This window comes from Lathyrus oleraceus, chromosome 4, assembly GCF_024323335.1.
Source record: "Lathyrus oleraceus cultivar Zhongwan6 chromosome 4, CAAS_Psat_ZW6_1.0, whole genome shotgun sequence".
NCBI classification, from domain to species: Eukaryota; Viridiplantae; Streptophyta; class Magnoliopsida; order Fabales; family Fabaceae; genus Lathyrus; species Lathyrus oleraceus.
Genome location: NC_066582.1, coordinates 320,603,318 through 320,624,065, shown reverse-complemented (window position 1 = coordinate 320,624,065; position 20,748 = coordinate 320,603,318).

Genomic DNA, 20,748 nt, shown 5'->3' with positions numbered 1-20,748 from the left:
GTGCACATGCTGTTATTTTCGCTTTCGGCTGATAATACATGATTAACCAATATTTCTGCAATGAAAATTCTCAGGATGCTTTGGAGCCAATTATGAGCCAGGATTCATTTGAGTACCATTGGGGAAAGCACCACAGAGCTTATGTAGATAACTTGAACAAGCAAATTGATGAAACAGATCTAGATGGGAAGTCACTTGAGGAAACTATAGTTATAGCGTACAACAACGGCGACATTCTTCCAACTTTCAACAATGCAGCAGAGGCATGCATATATACCTATAACCATAATGAAGTCTAATTCATGTTTCTGTACCACAGGTTCTGTAATCTTGACCAATCTATTTCAGGTATGGAACCATGACTTCTAAAACTGATTGAAAGAGATTTTGGTTCATTTGAAAAATTTGTTGAGCAGTTCAAGCTTGCTGCTGCAACACAATTTGGTTCAGGCTGGGCATGGCTTGCATGTGAGTAAATTACCCTTCCTACCTTATACTCATTTCTAGGATTCATTTCGTTCTGCACCTCTTTCTTGGCTAAATTGAGACGTGTCTGCCTTTCTCAATGTGACATCAAGAACTTCACAGAATCACACCTCTTTTTAATCTTCTCTTGATACAATGGACATGAACTGAGAACAACTCCAGGATAGATAAATCAAACGTCTTCATTTTTTTTAGTATTTGTCACAGTAGAATTTATATCTACACATGTATCTTTATATCCATACATGTATCATGCTGGGTTGAGTAATCCATGTGTTTGAATTGCAGTATGAATTTGGATATATTGGAGATGACAGAGGTGCCAAGGAGACCTGAATCACCATGTTTGGCTGGCGGAGCTGTAATTTGAACATTTTTGTACCTTTCTTTCTAATTCTTCTATGAATGTTTGTCCTTATAATATTTTGGTAGAACTAACCCACAAGTTGGGGAGGACCGTTATGCTGCAAAGTTCTCCTTCAAGAGATTTATAACACTGCTGCATGCATAGGTCCGGGTTCGTATAGGGACTTCAGGTTATGCTGGAAGAGTCCCTTACCCTATCAACCAAGGATAATCTCTTTTACATACATGTATCTGAGGAACTTGAGGAACCCTAGCATCCAATATTATTTGTATCATTTTTTGTGTGGATATGTTTCAGGATTTTGATAATTGAGAGACATATTTAATCCGTTTTGCAGCAAGTTAAGAGGAATTAGAGTTTACCCATAGACAAATCAAATTTCTTTCATGAGTTTTGATACAATGGACATGGACAGAGAACGACTCCAGAATAAATAAACCAATATTCTTCTGTCTTATTTTTTTAGTATTTGTCATGGTAAAATATATATGTCCGTCTCATTTGGTATGAGTACAAGTGATGCATGTGTTTGGTTTGCAGTCTGAATTTGTAGATATTGGAGATGAGTGCCTCTGCTTGAACTAATTAACAAGGTGTCAAGGAGACCTGAGTTATCACGTTTGGTTGGCTGGGTTGTATATTTTGTTGCTGTGCTTAATTTGGTGATTTGAACTTAGATTTGAATATTTTTGCATCATTCCTTCGGATTCTTCTATGCAAGCTTGTTCTTAGATTTTCACACTTTCTCATTCATCCTGGAGATAATATATATTTTTTACTTACATGCTAGTGTTTTTTCAGGTAATGAAGCTTTTGTGCGTGTCTACACGAGGAACCTGATGTTATAGTCTGACTTAGCATACAAGATTATGGAATTACTTTTTTCCCTTCCCAAAGTTTTGAGGAGTTTTTTACAAAATATGTGCTGTTTGTTATGATGATTGGTTGGTTGGGAGAACTTAACTTTGTTTGGATAGGTTTTCTGTAATCTTTTGTTATGATGTTTTTATTTGTGATGTATGATGATTATGATTATGATTAATACTCCTAAAAGGACATCCTCTCTGTTTCAGTGGCCCAAAGACTCTTGTCTTCTGTATTAGGATGAAACCAACATTATCATTACATGATCTCTGAGTTGGATAGAAACTTGTTCCAATGAATCCTCATATTTTGTAGGCTATATACTCTCTCTATGGACACCTTTTCTCAGACCGTAGTTGCCATTAATTTCAAACTTTATTTGATTCTGATGCTCAACATCTAGTTTTGTGAGATCCTTAGTCTTTTGTGTATGGATGTTACACAGGAGATAACCTGTATAAATGTCTTGTCTTCTGTATTAGGATGAAACCAACATTATCATTACATGATCTCTGAGTTGGATAGAAACTTGTTCCAATGAATCCTCATATTTTGTAGGCTATATACTCTCTCTATGGACACCTTTTCTCAGATCTTAGTTGCCATTAATTTCAAACTTTATTTGATTCTGATGCTCAACATCTAGTTTTGTCAGATCCTTAGTCTTTTGTGTATGGATGTTACACAGGAGATAACCTGTATAAATGTCTCATTTTCTGTGGAATCTGTGGCAGTTTGAGTTTGACGTTCTGTTTATATAGCTGCCGTCAAAGGTTCACATTCTTTCTGTTTATGGCTTTGGGAAAGAACGTTCAATATATTAGTTACATATGGTGTATTTATTTTCATATTTGGCATAATTGTCTTCTAATGGTGTGTCCTGTTTTAGTTGGAGGCATATGCAAGAAACCTTACCTAATTCTAGAGAACATCTCCTATCCCAAGGATAAGGAATTCTGTAATTTTTTTTTGCATATTTTTTGTTTTGTTGATTTTCCACTTCCTTCGTTGTAATTTATTTTATCTTTTTTCATTTTTATTCTTTGCAAGAATTTGGCATAAGGGGAGCCTAATCGAGCAGAAGAGATTGCAATTGGTTATGCTGTTGTACTTTCATATGGTGATCTCTACTCTACTATTAGTTCTTCATGTTTCCTTGTATATATAACGGTCTTGTTTTCTCGATTTCTTTGTGAGTTCCCTGTACGCGTCACATGGAATATGTATTATGAAAGCTTCATAGATATTTATGGAGGACATTTTCCTTGATGTTTCATAGAAGAGAGACTATAGAACTATAAATCATCTCTCCCAAATATGGTATCCCTCACATAATCTGCAATTGATGCAAGAACTTTGCAAAAGGGGAGCCTAATTGAGTACAAAAGGCTGCAGTTGGTTGTTGTACTTTCATTTGATGATCTCTTCTAAGGTCTTGTTTTCTCATTTCTTTGCGAGTTCCTTGTAGACGTCATATTACTATGAAAATTGATTAGATGATTGTCATGGACACTTTGCTTGATGATTCATGGTAGAGAGGCTATGAATGTATAGTGGAATTTGAACCTTTGCATTTAACTGGTCATTTTTTCCTTGAATGTACATTTGAATTTGTATTTTGCATTTTGTACATTTGATGATGCATTGGAGAGAGTAACAAGGTAACACTGTTTTTTGTATTTTGCAGAAGGAATACAAGTATTAGGAGAGCTTCAGTGTTTATGTTTATGTAGTACATCTGCACCTCTTCCTTGGCTAAATTGAGACGCGTCTGCTTTTCTCAAAGTGTAGACATCAAGAACTTCACACAATCACACGTCTCTTTAATCTTCTCTTAAGGATTCGTGAGAATTTTTACATAGTCAATTTGGTTATGATTCATTATTTTGATGATTGAGACACATCCAATCCGTTTTGCAGTTAGTTTAGAGGTCTTGATTATTAGAGTCTCCTGATTGACGAATCAAATTTCTTCCATGAGTCTTATACAATGGACATGAACAGAGAACAACTCCTGGATAGATAAATCAAAATTCTTTATTAAGTCTTTATCTTTTAGTATATGTCACAGCAAATATATCTATACATGTATCATTTGGTGTTGAGTAATGCACGCCATTGGTTTGAAGTCTGAATTTGGAGATATTGGAGATGGGTGCCTCTGCGGTGTGAACTAATTAACAAGGCCTCATGTTTGGATGGCTGAATATTCAGTTGTTATCCTTAATTTGGTGATCTAAACATAGATTTGAACATTTCTGCATCATTCCTTCTAATTCTTCTATTCAAGTTTGTGCTTAGATTGACACTTTCTTCACGTACTGAAGATTTTGCATTGGCCCAAAGACACTGATGTATTAGGATGAAACCAAAATTATCATTACATGATCTCTCTAGTTGGATGGAAAATTGTCAAATGAATCCTCATCTTTTGTTGGCAATGTTGTATACTTTATTGCTACGTCCTAGTTTGGTCATCTCTACTAATACTATTCACATTTCAATCTTGATTTGATTTTGATACTTAACATCTCCTTTTGTCAGATCCTTAGTCTTTTGTGTTTGGATGTTAACATGTGTGGCAGGCGTAGGTTCACATTATAGCTGCAGGCAAAGGTTCACACTATTTCTGTTTATAGCTTTGGCAAAGAACATTCAATTTTCGGCTTTGGGGTAGTTGTCCTCTAATGGTGGGTCCTGTTTTGCAGGCATACAAGAAACCATACCATATTCTAGAGTACATTTCTATCTCGCAGATAAGGAATCTGCAGTTTTTTGCACCTTTTTGTATTGTTGATTTGCCATTTTCTTTGTTATAATTTCTTTTTTCTTTTTTCATTTTTATTCTTGTCATATCTGATATAAGGCTAAAACTGAACTTCTCTTCCATATGGGTGTGCCTTACAGAATCTGCAATGGGTTTGAGGACTTGGCATAAGTGGAGCCTAATTGAGCACAAGAGGCTGCAATTGGTTGTTGTTGTTGTACTTTCATTTTGTGATCTCTACTATAACTATTAATTCTGTGTGTTTCTTTGTGTAATATTAAGGTCTTGTTTTCTCGATTTCTTCGTGAGTTCCCTGTAGGCGTCACATGGAATATGTACTGTGAAGACTGCTTAGATGATTGTCATGGACATTCTACTTGATGTTTCATGGGAGAGAGGCTATGAAACTTAAAATCATCTCTCCCATACCGGTATCCCTCAAAGAGTCAGCAACTGGAGCAAGAAATTGACTTAATGGGGGAGCCTAGTTGAGCAGAAGACGCTACAATTGGTTATTGTCGTTGTTATTGTACTTTCATCTGGTGATCTCTACTACGACTATTTATTCTTCATGTTTACTTGTATATATTAAGATCTTTTCCGATACGAGTCACATGGAATATGTGCTGTGAGAACTGATAGACGATTGTCATGGACATTTTTCTTGATTCATTGGAGAGAGGCTATGAATTTCGTGGAGTTTGAACCTTTGCATGTACACTTGATTTGGAATATAGGTGTCCTATGCGAGTGTAATGAAGAAATGTTGATTTTTGTGTTTTGCAGAAGGAATGCAAGTATTATGAGTGTTTTAGTATTTGTGGTTATGTAGTACATGTCCAACTCTTTCTTGACTAAGATGCATCTGTTTTGCTATATTCTTGTTTTTCTGTTGTGTTTTTATTGTTATTTTTTATTTATGATTATGATCTCCTAAGAAGATATCCTCTTAGTTACAGTTGGCCGGCCGAGGGACTCCTTCGTTGGATGTTACATGTCATTACAAATTGGATGCAAAATTTGTTCCAATGAATCGTCATCTTTTGTAGGTTGTGGTGCATCCTCTCTACTGTTGCTATGCATTAATTTGGTCATATCTACAAAGACTTTTTACATTATCTACGAAGAATCTTTACATTTCAGTCTTTGTTTGATTTGATACTTAGCCTCTACTTTTGTCAGATCCTTTGTGTTTTCATCTGTGGATGTTACAGCGGAGATAGCTTTGAAACCCCTGGTAAGCATAATAGGTTCACATACTTTGCATTCTGCTTTCTGATAAAACATGGGATTTCTGTCCTGCATATATAACACAATCTTCAAATGGCTACTGTTGTATTTCATCTGGTGATCTCTACTTTGACCACAAATTCTTTACGTTTCTCCATGATTTCTTTATTCAAGATCTAGTTTTCTTGATTTCTTCACGAGTTCCTTGTTGGTGTCACAGGGGGATAAATATTGTGGAAGCTGTGGCCAGATTTATCACGGTCATTTTGCTATTTGTTTTACAGGCGAGAGATGCTATGAATGTACCGTGGTATTTGAAAGTTATGGTTGACATTATGAAGGAGATACTTTAGTTTAAACCTTTGGATTAATGAATCATGTTTGCTCTCTCGGGGATGTACTTGTTCTGCGGTGTCCTAAGATGTGCAAAGTAGCATTACTGATTTTTGTCCTTAGAATTTCGTGTTTATGTGTGTTCAGTATTTATGGTTCTATATTACATGTCCACCTCTTGGATAATTTAGACATGCGTTTGTTTTGCAGAGTGAAGTATGAATGTCTAGAATGTTTAGAGTTTTGCAGAGTGAAGTTTGGATATCAATGTTTGGAGATACTTATTGCAATGGAGAATAAAGTAGAGTCTGTATTAATCAAAAATCTTCAATGATTCATCCTTCACTATTCAGTTAACACTCTTTGTGCTTACTTACAATGCTATTAGCAGGATATATGGTCTTTGGAAGCTTTGGGATTATATAAGCATTCTCTATTCAAGATGAAAGATTTTGGATAGCTCTTTGCGACATGATTTCACCAGGAGGAGCTATTACTGTGTGTGATTTTTGTAAGAATCTCCTCTACTAAATTGAGCTCTGTTTAGTAAACGGTGTGACGAACCTTTCGTCATGGTTGACTTAGTTCTTCATTTAGTTCCAAGAGTGTTAACTGATACTTATTTGGTAATGTCATATAATGTGATTCAACAGCAGTCGGTCGTCTTTAAAATGCCATTTTTTTTGTGTCATTTCTTATATTTTTGTGTCTTAGTGGAGTATTAAGTGCTGGTAATAAATGATAGTCGATTAAGCTGCCTTTTTTTTACTAGATATTTGTCCATCTATTAAACTGCTCTTTTTGCTAGTTTCTCGTCTTCTATACACACCATTGTGATTTGTTTTGGAAATTTTTGAAGAGATGGAACCTTTGAAGTTGAAGCAAGGCGTCTAGAGTTTTCGTTTAGAGTTTTTTGAAGTATGCTGCAAACTTTTAAGAGGGAGCCTAATTGATGAGTACAAGAGGCTGCAGTTGGTTGTTGTACTTTTATCTGATGATCTCTTCTAAGGTCTTTTTTTCTCATATCTTTGCGAGTTCCTCGTAGATGTCATATTTGGAATTTGAACCTTTACTTTTAACAGGTCATTTTTTCCTTGAATGTACATTTGATTTTTATACTTTGCATTTTTGTACATTTGATGATTCATGGGAGAGAGTAATGAGGTAATGCTGTATATCTTTCAATGTCATACATCAGCTAAACCTGTTATTTCACACCACAGCTTTAGCTAAATTAAGTCCAACCAACAATTAAAGTATTGGTCTGTTCAATCATTATAACCTAATGTAGTAGAATCAAATTTTGATGCGTAATTGAGTTTACGATTTAAGGTAACTGAAATTGGAGAGCAAATAAAACAAATGAAGGAGTGTGCCCTACACAAGGAATAACTAACCCTTAATTTGATTTAAGTATTCTAATAATTAGAAAATAAAATAGAAACTTATAATATATATTTTTTGTATTTAGATATTGGATGTTTGCTTATCTTTCTATTGTTAACCATATATGGCATAATTTAAACGAGATTCATGTCGTTCTCGAAATTATCTAAACACATGTCGTGCACATGCTGTTATTTTCGCTTTCGGCTGATAATACATGATTAACCAATATTTCTGCAATGAAAATTCTCAGGATGCTTTGGAGCCAATTATGAGCCAGGATTCATTTGAGTACCATTGGGGAAAGCACCACAGAGCTTATGTAGATAACTTGAACAAGCAAATTGATGAAACAGATCTAGATGGGAAGTCACTTGAGGAAACTATAGTTATAGCGTACAACAACGGCGACATTCTTCCAACTTTCAACAATGCAGCAGAGGCATGCATATATACCTATAACCATAATGAAGTCTAATTCATGTTTCTGTACCACAGGTTCTGTAATCTTGACCAATCTATTTCAGGTATGGAACCATGACTTCTAAAACTGATTGAAAGAGATTTTGGTTCATTTGAAAAATTTGTTGAGCAGTTCAAGCTTGCTGCTGCAACACAATTTGGTTCAGGCTGGGCATGGCTTGCATGTGAGTAAATTACCCTTCCTACCTTATACTCATTTCTAGGATTCATTTCGTTCTGCACCTCTTTCTTGGCTAAATTGAGACGTGTCTGCCTTTCTCAATGTGACATCAAGAACTTCACAGAATCACACCTCTTTTTAATCTTCTCTTGATACAATGGACATGAACTGAGAACAACTCCAGGATAGATAAATCAAACGTCTTCATTTTTTTTAGTATTTGTCACAGTAGAATTTATATCTACACATGTATCTTTATATCCATACATGTATCATGCTGGGTTGAGTAATCCATGTGTTTGAATTGCAGTATGAATTTGGATATATTGGAGATGACAGAGGTGCCAAGGAGACCTGAATCACCATGTTTGGCTGGCGGAGCTGTAATTTGAACATTTTTGTACCTTTCTTTCTAATTCTTCTATGAATGTTTGTCCTTATAATATTTTGGTAGAACTAACCCACAAGTTGGGGAGGACCGTTATGCTGCAAAGTTCTCCTTCAAGAGATTTATAACACTGCTGCATGCATAGGTCCGGGTTCGTATAGGGACTTCAGGTTATGCTGGAAGAGTCCCTTACCCTATCAACCAAGGATAATCTCTTTTACATACATGTATCTGAGGAACTTGAGGAACCCTAGCATCCAATATTATTTGTATCATTTTTTGTGTGGATATGTTTCAGGATTTTGATAATTGAGAGACATATTTAATCCGTTTTGCAGCAAGTTAAGAGGAATTAGAGTTTACCCATAGACAAATCAAATTTCTTTCATGAGTTTTGATACAATGGACATGGACAGAGAACGACTCCAGAATAAATAAACCAATATTCTTCTGTCTTATTTTTTTAGTATTTGTCATGGTAAAATATATATGTCCGTCTCATTTGGTATGAGTACAAGTGATGCATGTGTTTGGTTTGCAGTCTGAATTTGTAGATATTGGAGATGAGTGCCTCTGCTTGAACTAATTAACAAGGTGTCAAGGAGACCTGAGTTATCACGTTTGGTTGGCTGGGTTGTATATTTTGTTGCTGTGCTTAATTTGGTGATTTGAACTTAGATTTGAATATTTTTGCATCATTCCTTCGGATTCTTCTATGCAAGCTTGTTCTTAGATTTTCACACTTTCTCATTCATCCTGGAGATAATATATATTTTTACTTACATGCTAGTGTTTTTTCAGGTAATGAAGCTTTTGTGCGTGTCTACACGAGGAACCTGATGTTATAGTCTGACTTAGCATACAAGATTATGGAATTACTTTTTTCCCTTCCCAAAGTTTTGAGGAGTTTTTTACAAAATATGTGCTGTTTGTTATGATGATTGGTTGGTTGGGAGAACTTAACTTTGTTTGGATAGGTTTTCTGTAATCTTTTGTTATGATGTTTTTATTTGTGATGTATGATGATTATGATTATGATTAATACTCCTAAAAGGACATCCTCTCTGTTTCAGTGGCCCAAAGACTCTTGTCTTCTGTATTAGGATGAAACCAACATTATCATTACATGATCTCTGAGTTGGATAGAAACTTGTTCCAATGAATCCTCATATTTTGTAGGCTATATACTCTCTCTATGGACACCTTTTCTCAGACCGTAGTTGCCATTAATTTCAAACTTTATTTGATTCTGATGCTCAACATCTAGTTTTGTGAGATCCTTAGTCTTTTGTGTATGGATGTTACACAGGAGATAACCTGTATAAATGTCTTGTCTTCTGTATTAGGATGAAACCAACATTATCATTACATGATCTCTGAGTTGGATAGAAACTTGTTCCAATGAATCCTCATATTTTGTAGGCTATATACTCTCTCTATGGACACCTTTTCTCAGATCTTAGTTGCCATTAATTTCAAACTTTATTTGATTCTGATGCTCAACATCTAGTTTTGTCAGATCCTTAGTCTTTTGTGTATGGATGTTACACAGGAGATAACCTGTATAAATGTCTCATTTTCTGTGGAATCTGTGGCAGTTTGAGTTTGACGTTCTGTTTATATAGCTGCCGTCAAAGGTTCACATTCTTTCTGTTTATGGCTTTGGGAAAGAACGTTCAATATATTAGTTACATATGGTGTATTTATTTTCATATTTGGCATAATTGTCTTCTAATGGTGTGTCCTGTTTTAGTTGGAGGCATATGCAAGAAACCTTACCTAATTCTAGAGAACATCTCCTATCCCAAGGATAAGGAATTCTGTAATTTTTTTTTGCATATTTTTTGTTTTGTTGATTTTCCACTTCCTTCGTTGTAATTTATTTTATCTTTTTTCATTTTTATTCTTTGCAAGAATTTGGCATAAGGGGAGCCTAATCGAGCAGAAGAGATTGCAATTGGTTATGCTGTTGTACTTTCATATGGTGATCTCTACTCTACTATTAGTTCTTCATGTTTCCTTGTATATATAACGGTCTTGTTTTCTCGATTTCTTTGTGAGTTCCCTGTACGCGTCACATGGAATATGTATTATGAAAGCTTCATAGATATTTATGGAGGACATTTTCCTTGATGTTTCATAGAAGAGAGACTATAGAACTATAAATCATCTCTCCCAAATATGGTATCCCTCACATAATCTGCAATTGATGCAAGAACTTTGCAAAAGGGGAGCCTAATTGAGTACAAAAGGCTGCAGTTGGTTGTTGTACTTTCATTTGATGATCTCTTCTAAGGTCTTGTTTTCTCATTTCTTTGCGAGTTCCTTGTAGACGTCATATTACTATGAAAATTGATTAGATGATTGTCATGGACACTTTGCTTGATGATTCATGGTAGAGAGGCTATGAATGTATAGTGGAATTTGAACCTTTGCATTTAACTGGTCATTTTTTCCTTGAATGTACATTTGAATTTGTATTTTGCATTTTGTACATTTGATGATGCATTGGAGAGAGTAACAAGGTAACACTGTTTTTTGTATTTTGCAGAAGGAATACAAGTATTAGGAGAGCTTCAGTGTTTATGTTTATGTAGTACATCTGCACCTCTTCCTTGGCTAAATTGAGACGCGTCTGCTTTTCTCAAAGTGTAGACATCAAGAACTTCACACAATCACACGTCTCTTTAATCTTCTCTTAAGGATTCGTGAGAATTTTTACATAGTCAATTTGGTTATGATTCATTATTTTGATGATTGAGACACATCCAATCCGTTTTGCAGTTAGTTTAGAGGTCTTGATTATTAGAGTCTCCTGATTGACGAATCAAATTTCTTCCATGAGTCTTATACAATGGACATGAACAGAGAACAACTCCTGGATAGATAAATCAAAATTCTTTATTAAGTCTTTATCTTTTAGTATATGTCACAGCAAATATATCTATACATGTATCATTTGGTGTTGAGTAATGCACGCCATTGGTTTGAAGTCTGAATTTGGAGATATTGGAGATGGGTGCCTCTGCGGTGTGAACTAATTAACAAGGCCTCATGTTTGGATGGCTGAATATTCAGTTGTTATCCTTAATTTGGTGATCTAAACATAGATTTGAACATTTCTGCATCATTCCTTCTAATTCTTCTATTCAAGTTTGTGCTTAGATTGACACTTTCTTCACGTACTGAAGATTTTGCATTGGCCCAAAGACACTGATGTATTAGGATGAAACCAAAATTATCATTACATGATCTCTCTAGTTGGATGGAAAATTGTCAAATGAATCCTCATCTTTTGTTGGCAATGTTGTATACTTTATTGCTACGTCCTAGTTTGGTCATCTCTACTAATACTATTCACATTTCAATCTTGATTTGATTTTGATACTTAACATCTCCTTTTGTCAGATCCTTAGTCTTTTGTGTTTGGATGTTAACATGTGTGGCAGGCGTAGGTTCACATTATAGCTGCAGGCAAAGGTTCACACTATTTCTGTTTATAGCTTTGGCAAAGAACATTCAATTTTCGGCTTTGGGGTAGTTGTCCTCTAATGGCGGGTCCTGTTTTGCAGGCATACAAGAAACCATACCATATTCTAGAGTACATTTCTATCTCGCAGATAAGGAATCTGCAGTTTTTTGCACCTTTTTGTATTGTTGATTTGCCATTTTCTTTGTTATAATTTCTTTTTTCTTTTTTCATTTTTATTCTTGTCATATCTGATATAAGGCTAAAACTGAACTTCTCTTCCATATGGGTGTGCCTTACAGAATCTGCAATGGGTTTGAGGACTTGGCATAAGTGGAGCCTAATTGAGCACAAGAGGCTGCAATTGGTTGTTGTTGTTGTACTTTCATTTTGTGATCTCTACTATAACTATTAATTCTGTGTGTTTCTTTGTGTAATATTAAGGTCTTGTTTTCTCGATTTCTTCGTGAGTTCCCTGTAGGCGTCACATGGAATATGTACTGTGAAGACTGCTTAGATGATTGTCATGGACATTCTACTTGATGTTTCATGGGAGAGAGGCTATGAAACTTAAAATCATCTCTCCCATACCGGTATCCCTCAAAGAGTCAGCAACTGGAGCAAGAAATTGACTTAATGGGGGAGCCTAGTTGAGCAGAAGACGCTACAATTGGTTATTGTCGTTGTTATTGTACTTTCATCTGGTGATCTCTACTACGACTATTTATTCTTCATGTTTACTTGTATATATTAAGATCTTTTCCGATACGAGTCACATGGAATATGTGCTGTGAGAACTGATAGACGATTGTCATGGACATTTTTCTTGATTCATTGGAGAGAGGCTATGAATTTCGTGGAGTTTGAACCTTTGCATGTACACTTGATTTGGAATATAGGTGTCCTATGCGAGTGTAATGAAGAAATGTTGATTTTTGTGTTTTGCAGAAGGAATGCAAGTATTATGAGTGTTTTAGTATTTGTGGTTATGTAGTACATGTCCAACTCTTTCTTGACTAAGATGCATCTGTTTTGCTATATTCTTGTTTTTCTGTTGTGTTTCTATTGTTATTTTTTATTTATGATTATGATCTCCTAAGAAGATATCCTCTTAGTTACAGTTGGCCGGCCGAGGGACTCCTTCGTTGGATGTTACATGTCATTACAAATTGGATGCAAAATTTGTTCCAATGAATCGTCATCTTTTGTAGGTTGTGGTGCATCCTCTCTACTGTTGCTATGCATTAATTTGGTCATATCTACAAAGACTTTTTACATTATCTACGAAGAATCTTTACATTTCAGTCTTTGTTTGATTTGATACTTAGCCTCTACTTTTGTCAGATCCTTTGTGTTTTCATCTGTGGATGTTACAGCGGAGATAGCTTTGAAACCCCTGGTAAGCATAATAGGTTCACATACTTTGCTTTCAGCTTTCTGATAAAACATGGGATTTCTGTCCTGCATATATAACACAATCTTCAAATGGCTACTGTTGTATTTCATCTGGTGATCTCTACTTTGACCACAAATTCTTTACGTTTCTCCATGATTTCTTTATTCAAGATCTAGTTTTCTTGATTTCTTCACGAGTTCCTTGTTGGTGTCACAGGGGGATAAATATTGTGGAAGCTGTGGCCAGATTTATCACGGTCATTTTGCTATTTGTTTTACAGGCGAGAGATGCTATGAATGTACCGTGGTATTTGAAAGTTATGGTTGACATTATGAAGGAGATACTTTAGTTTAAACCTTTGGATTAATGAATCATGTTTGCTCTCTCGGGGATGTACTTGTTCTGCGGTGTCCTAAGATGTGCAAAGTAGCATTACTGATTTTTGTCCTTAGAATTTCGTGTTTATGTGTGTTCAGTATTTATGGTTCTATATTACATGTCCACCTCTTGGATAATTTAGACATGCGTTTGTTTTGCAGAGTGAAGTATGAATGTCTAGAATGTTTAGAGTTTTGCAGAGTGAAGTTTGGATATCAATGTTTGGAGATACTTATTGCAATGGAGAATAAAGTAGAGTCTGTATTAATCAAAAATCTTCAATGATTCATCCTTCACTATTCAGTTAACACTCTTTGTGCTTACTTACAATGCTATTAGCAGGATATATGGTCTTTGGAAGCTTTGGGATTATATAAGCATTCTCTATTCAAGATGAAAGATTTTGGATAGCTCTTTGCGACATGATTTCACCAGGAGGAGCTATTACTGTGTGTGATTTTTGTAAGAATCTCCTCTACTAAATTGAGCTCTGTTTAGTAAACGGTGTGACGAACCTTTCGTCATGGTTGACTTAGTTCTTCATTTAGTTCCAAGAGTGTTAACTGATACTTATTTGGTAATGTCATATAATGTGATTCAACAGCAGTCGGTCGTCTTTAAAATGCCATTTTTTTTGTGTCATTTCTTATATTTTTGTGTCTTAGTGGAGTATTAAGTGCTGGTAATAAATGATAGTCGATTAAGCTGCCTTTTTTTTACTAGATATTTGTCCATCTATTAAACTGCTCTTTTTGCTAGTTTCTCGTCTTCTATACACACCATTGTGATTTGTTTTGGAAATTTTTGAAGAGATGGAACCTTTGAAGTTGAAGCAAGGCGTCTAGAGTTTTCGTTTAGAGTTTTTTGAAGTATGCTGCAAACTTTTAAGGCTAAAATTCAAGATCAAGTAAGCGTCTAGAGGTTGTTGAAGTATGCTGCAAAGTTTTCAGGCTAAAATTCAAGATCAAGTAGGTCTAGAGGTTGTTGAAGTATGCTGCCAAGTTTTCAGGCTAAAATTCAAGATCAAGTAGGCGACTAGAGGTTTTTGAAGTATGCTGCAAAGTTTTAAGGCTAAAATTCAAGATAAAGTAGGCATCCCAACTATCTGAGGCTTTCTTGCACTGGTGAACAAGATGTTCGTTGACGATTACGAAGACAAATGTACTAAAAGAGAAGAGTATTAGCTATAAGAAATCTTTCTTAAGAAAAGAGAAGATGAACATTTTTATTAGTTACATATAATGTATTTATTTTGGCATTTTGGATAATTGTCCTCTAATGGTGTGTCCTGTTTTAGTTGGAGGCATATACAAGAAACTTACCTAATTCTAGAGAACATCTCTATCCCAAGGATAAGGAATTCTGCAGTTTTTTTTTTTGCATATTTTTTGTTTTGTTCATTTGCCACTTTCTTTGTTGTAATTTCTTTTATCTTTTTTCATTTTTACTCTTTGCATTTGTTGTACTAAAACTAAAAATCCTGTCCTATATGGGAATCCCTCAGTGAATCTGCTACTGGTGCAAGAACTTGGCATAAGGGGAGCCTAATTGTGCAGAAGAGATCGCAATGGTTGTGTTTCATATGGTGATCTCTACTCTACTATTAATTCTTCATGTTTCCTTGTACATATTACAATCTTGTTTTCTCGATTTCTTTGCGAGTTCCCTGTACGTGTCACATGGAATATGTACTATGAAAACTTCTCAGATATTTATGGAGGACATTTTGCTTGATGTTTCATAGAAGAGAGACTATAAAACTCTAAATCATCTCTCCCATATATGGGTATCCCTCACATAATCTGCAACAGATGGAGGAACTTGGCAAAAAGGGAGCCTAATTGATGAGTACAAGAGGCTGCAGTTGGTTGTTGTACTTTTATCTGATGATCTCTTCTAAGGTCTTTTTTTCTCATTTCTTTGCGAGTTCCTCGTAGAAGTCATATGTGAAATTTGAACCTTTGCGTTTAACTGGTCATTTTTTCCTTGAATGTACATTTGATTTTTATACTTTGCATTTTTGTACATTTGATGATTCATGGGAGAGTAATGAGGTAATGCTGTGTTTGTATTTTGCAGAAGGAATACAAGTATTAGGAGAGCTTTTAACGGGTATATCTTTCAATGTCATACAACATCAGCTAAACCTGTTTTTTCACACCACAGCTTTAGCTAAATTAAGTCCAACCAACAATTAAAGTATTGGCCTGTTCAATCATTATAACCTAATGTAGTAGAATCAAATTTTGATGCGTAATTGAGTTTACGATTTTTCAAGTAACTGAAATTGGAGAGCAAATAAAACAAATGAAGGAGTGTGTCCTACACAAGGAATTACTAACCCTTATTTGATTTAAGTATTCTAATAATTAGAAAATAAAATAGAAACTTATAATATATATTTTTTGTATTTAGATATTGGATGTTTGCTTATCTTTCTGTTGTTAACCATATATGGCATAATTTAAACGAGATTCATGTCGTTCTTGAAATTATATAAACACATGCCGTGCACATGCTGTTATTTTTGCTTTCGGCTGATAATCCATGATTAACCAATATTTCTGCAATGAAAATTCTCAGGATGCTTTGGAGCCATTTATGAGCCAGGATACATTTGAGTACCATTGGGGAAAGCACCACAGAGCTTATGTAGATAACTTGAACAAGCAAATTGATGAAACAAATCTAGATGGGAAGTCACTAGAGGAAACTATAGTTATAGCGTACAATAACGGCGACATTCTTCCAGCTTTCATGTTTCTAATTCATGTTTCTGAACCACAGGTTTTGTAATCTTGACCAATCTATTTCAGGTATGGAACCATGATTTCTTTTGGGAGTCCATGAAACCTGGTGGTGGCGGAAAGCCATCGGGGGAACTTCTAAAACTGATTGAAAGAGATTTTGGTTCATTTGAAAAATTGCCGAGCAGTTCAAGCTTGCTGCTGCAACACAATTTGGTTCAGGCTGGGCATGGCTTGCATGTGAGTAAATTACCCTTCCTACCTTATACTCATTTCTAGGATTCATTTCGTTCTGCACCTCTTTCTTGGCTAAATTGAGACGTGTCTACCTTTCTCAATGTGACTTCAAGAACTTCAGAGAATCACACCTCTCTTTAATCTTCTCTTGATACAATGGACACGAACTGAGAACAACTCCAGGATAGATAAATCAAACGTCTTCATTTTTTTTAGTATTTGTCACAGTAGAATTTATATCTATACATGTATCTTGATATCTATACGTGTATCATTCTGGGTTGAACAGGTCATTTTTTCGTGGAGTTTGAACCTTTGCATTTCGTGGAGTTTGAACCTTTGCATTGAACAGGTCATTTTTTCGTTAAATGTACACTTGATTTGGAATATAGGTGTCGTATGCGAGTGTAATGAAGAAATGTTGATATTTGTGTTTTGCGGAAGGAATGCAAGTACTAGGAGTGCTTTAGTATTTGTGGTTATGTAGTACATGTCCAACTCTTTCTTGACTAAGATGCGTCTGTTTTGCTATATTCTTCTTTTTCTGTTGTGTTTTATTGTTATTTTTTATTTATGATTGTGATCTCCTAAGAAGATATCCACTTTGTTACAGTTGGCCTGCCGAAGGACTCCTTTATATTTAGAGGAGGCCGAAATTGTGTCATTTCATAAATGAGTACATATCATTACAAATTGGATGGGAAATTTGTTCCAATGAATCATCATCTTTTGTAGGTTGTGGTGCATTCTCTCTACTGTTGCTGTGCATTAATTTGGTTATATCTACAAAGGCTCTTTACATTATTTACGAAGACTCTTTACATTTTAGTCTTTGTTTGATTTGATACTTAGCCTCTACTTTTTTCAGATCCTTTGAGTTTTCATCTATGGATGTTACAGCGGTGAGAGCCTATAAATGTAGGTTAGCTTTGGAAACCGTGGTAGGCATAATAGGTTCACATACTTTGCATTCTTCTTTGTGATAAAACATGGGATTCCTTTCCTGCATATGTAACACAATCTTTAAATGGCTACCGTTGTATTTCATCTGGTGATCTCTACTTTGACCACAGATTCTTTATGGTTCTATATTACATGTCCACCTATCATAAGTTCCCCGTGGACTTCACACAAGAACCCATACTGTGAAGGCTGTGGCAGAGATTATCATAGACATGGTTTTCCTTGTGTTACTGGGCTGAGAGGCTTTGAATGTACCATGGGATTTGAAAGCTATCACAAACATGATTAAAGACATGCTTTCTAGCCTTTGTATTTAATGCGGGTCTTTTTTCTTCTAGTGTAATTTGAGAACGTTAATTTTTGTGTTTAGAATTTGACTGTCGTTTTTTTGCAGTACATCTCAATCTCTTTCTTGGATCATTGAACAAATGCTTGGGGATATACTTCATACGATGGACAAGAGAGTCCTGATATGTCAGATTTCTTCAATGATCTATCCTTTACTATTTTTATTTTTGGGCTCTGTTTATAGAACACAAACTGAATTGCAAACCTAATTTTATGCCGCATTTGTTCTTCTTGGCATAGAGCCTTGTCTTTGATTTGATGACCTATAGTAAATTCTTCTTGTTTTAGTATTTCTATATTGGTTATGAGAGCTTACTTTTCTTGATTTGTTATTTTCCTTTGTTATTGCAGAAGAGATTATTTGTTTAATTTTTTGATGTTGTTGGCAGAGTAAATGTTACATGGGCAAGGACATGTGAGCCATAATGATATGTCGATGTGTTTTAGTTTGATGACTCTACTCAGATTAGGAACTCTTTAGGGTTCAGTATTTTTGTTTCATCATACACATTCCTATCATCTTTGGGATAAAATTATGCATTTTCTATGATACACAATTCTTCCAGTTTTGTATTTTTGTTTCACCATATTCGTAACATGAATTTTACTCTGGTTTAGAGCATACAAGATTCTAGGGAAACTCTGTCCTTCCTAAAATGAGGAAATTTTAGGAGTTGTTTGTTTCGGTGATTGGGACAAGTTGGTTAGGTAAAATAATATTCTTTTGCATTTATAATTAAAATGACATCCTCTTCGTTACACTGGCCTAACGGCTCTTCTATATTAGGTTGAAGCTTAAATTGTGACATTTCATATTAAGTACAAGATCTTGTAGATTGGATGGAAGTCTAATTGATTGTGTTCTTATGCTTTAATTTGGTCAGCTCTCTACTAAGAATGACTTCATATTTCAGTCTTTTTTATTGATACTTAGCAAATATGTAAATACGATCCTTTGAATTTTCTTGGTGTGTGTTACAGAGGAGAGTCTATGTATTTGTGGTGTTCTGTGGCCTGGGGTAAGCAGAGGTTAGCATACTTTCTGTTCAACCTTGGGATAAATCGAGTCGCTTTCTTACAATGTGTTTGTTTTGGGATTGGGAATATTTGTCCTCTTCCTGTTAGCATTGGAGTTTGTGTTTTTTGTACCAGGAACAGGTAGTATTGCAGTTTGTGATTTTTGTAAGAATCTCCTCTGCCAAATTGAGCTCTGTTTAGTAAACGGCGTGACGAGCCTTTCATCATGGTTGACTTAGTTCTTCATTTAGTTCTGACATTGTTAACTGATACTTATTTGGTTATGTCATATAATGTGATTCAACAGCAGTCGCCCGTCTTTAAAATGCCATTGGTAAGGGAAAAGGTCAAAATTATCTCATATATATATTATCTCATTTCATATATTTTTGTCTAAGTGCTGGTAAAAAATGAGAGTCTATTAAGCTGCCTTTTTTCTTACTAGATACCTGTCCGTCTATTAAACTGCTTTTTTTCCTAGTTCTCGTCTTCTATTATGTGGTTATACACACCATTGTAATTTGTTTTTGATTTTTTTTAATGAGATGGAACCTTTGAAGTTGAAGCAAGGCGTCTAGAGCTTTAAGGCTAAAATTCAAGATCAAGAAGTAGGCATCCCAACTATTAGAGACTTTCTTGCATGGTGTGATCAAGATGTTCGTTGACGATGACGAAGACAAATGTACTAAAATTGATGACAAACTAAAAGAGAAGAGCATTAGCTATAATAAATCTTTCTTAAGAAAAGAAAAGATGTACATTTATATTCCTGGGAGCTTTGGCTGCCACTCTGGTGGTAAGATTGAGATGTTATCCATTCTTCCATCTTTATATAACATTAATTTCAGTGTTCAATATTTTTAATGATTACAGAACATTTATAGTTGAATCATAGATATTACTTGCTTATTTCCTTGCATCTTTGTGGATTATGGACACGAACTGAGAACCACTCCAGGATAGATAAATTAAACGTCTTTATTTTGTAGTATTTGTCACAGTAAAATTTATATCTATACATGTATCATTCCTTCTAATTCTTCTCTCAAAGTTTGTCCTTAGATTTTCAGATTTTCTCATTCATCCTGGGGATAACTTTTTTTGTTAGAACAAACCCACGAGCCGGGGAGGACCATTATGCTGCAAAGCTCTCCTTCAAGAAATTTATCACTCTGCATGTCTAGGACTGGGAGATTCAACATTGTTGCATGCTTAGGGCCGGGTTCAATCGAGGACTTCTGGTTAAGCTGGAAGAGTCCATTACCATATCAACCAGGGATAATCTTTTTTACATAAATGTGTCTGAGGAACTTGAGGAACCTGAGTTATATTCTGACTTAGCATACAAGATTATTTGTATCATTATTTTTGGATGTGTTTCATGATTTTGGTAACTGAGAGACACATTTAATCTATTTTGCAGCATGTTAAGAGGAATTAGAGTTTACCCATTAGACAAATCAAATTTCTTTCATGACTCTTGATACAATGGACAAGGACAGAGAACAACTCCAGGATAGATAAACCAATATTCTTCTTTGTCTTATTTTTTTAGTATATGTTACGGTAAAATATATATGTAATGTACATGTCTCATTTGGTATGAGTACAAGTAATGCATGTGTTTGGTTTGCAGTCTGAATTTGGAGATATTGGAGATGAGTGCCTCTGCTTGAACTAATTAACAAGGTGTCAAGGAAACCTGAAGCATCACGTTTGGCTGGCTGGG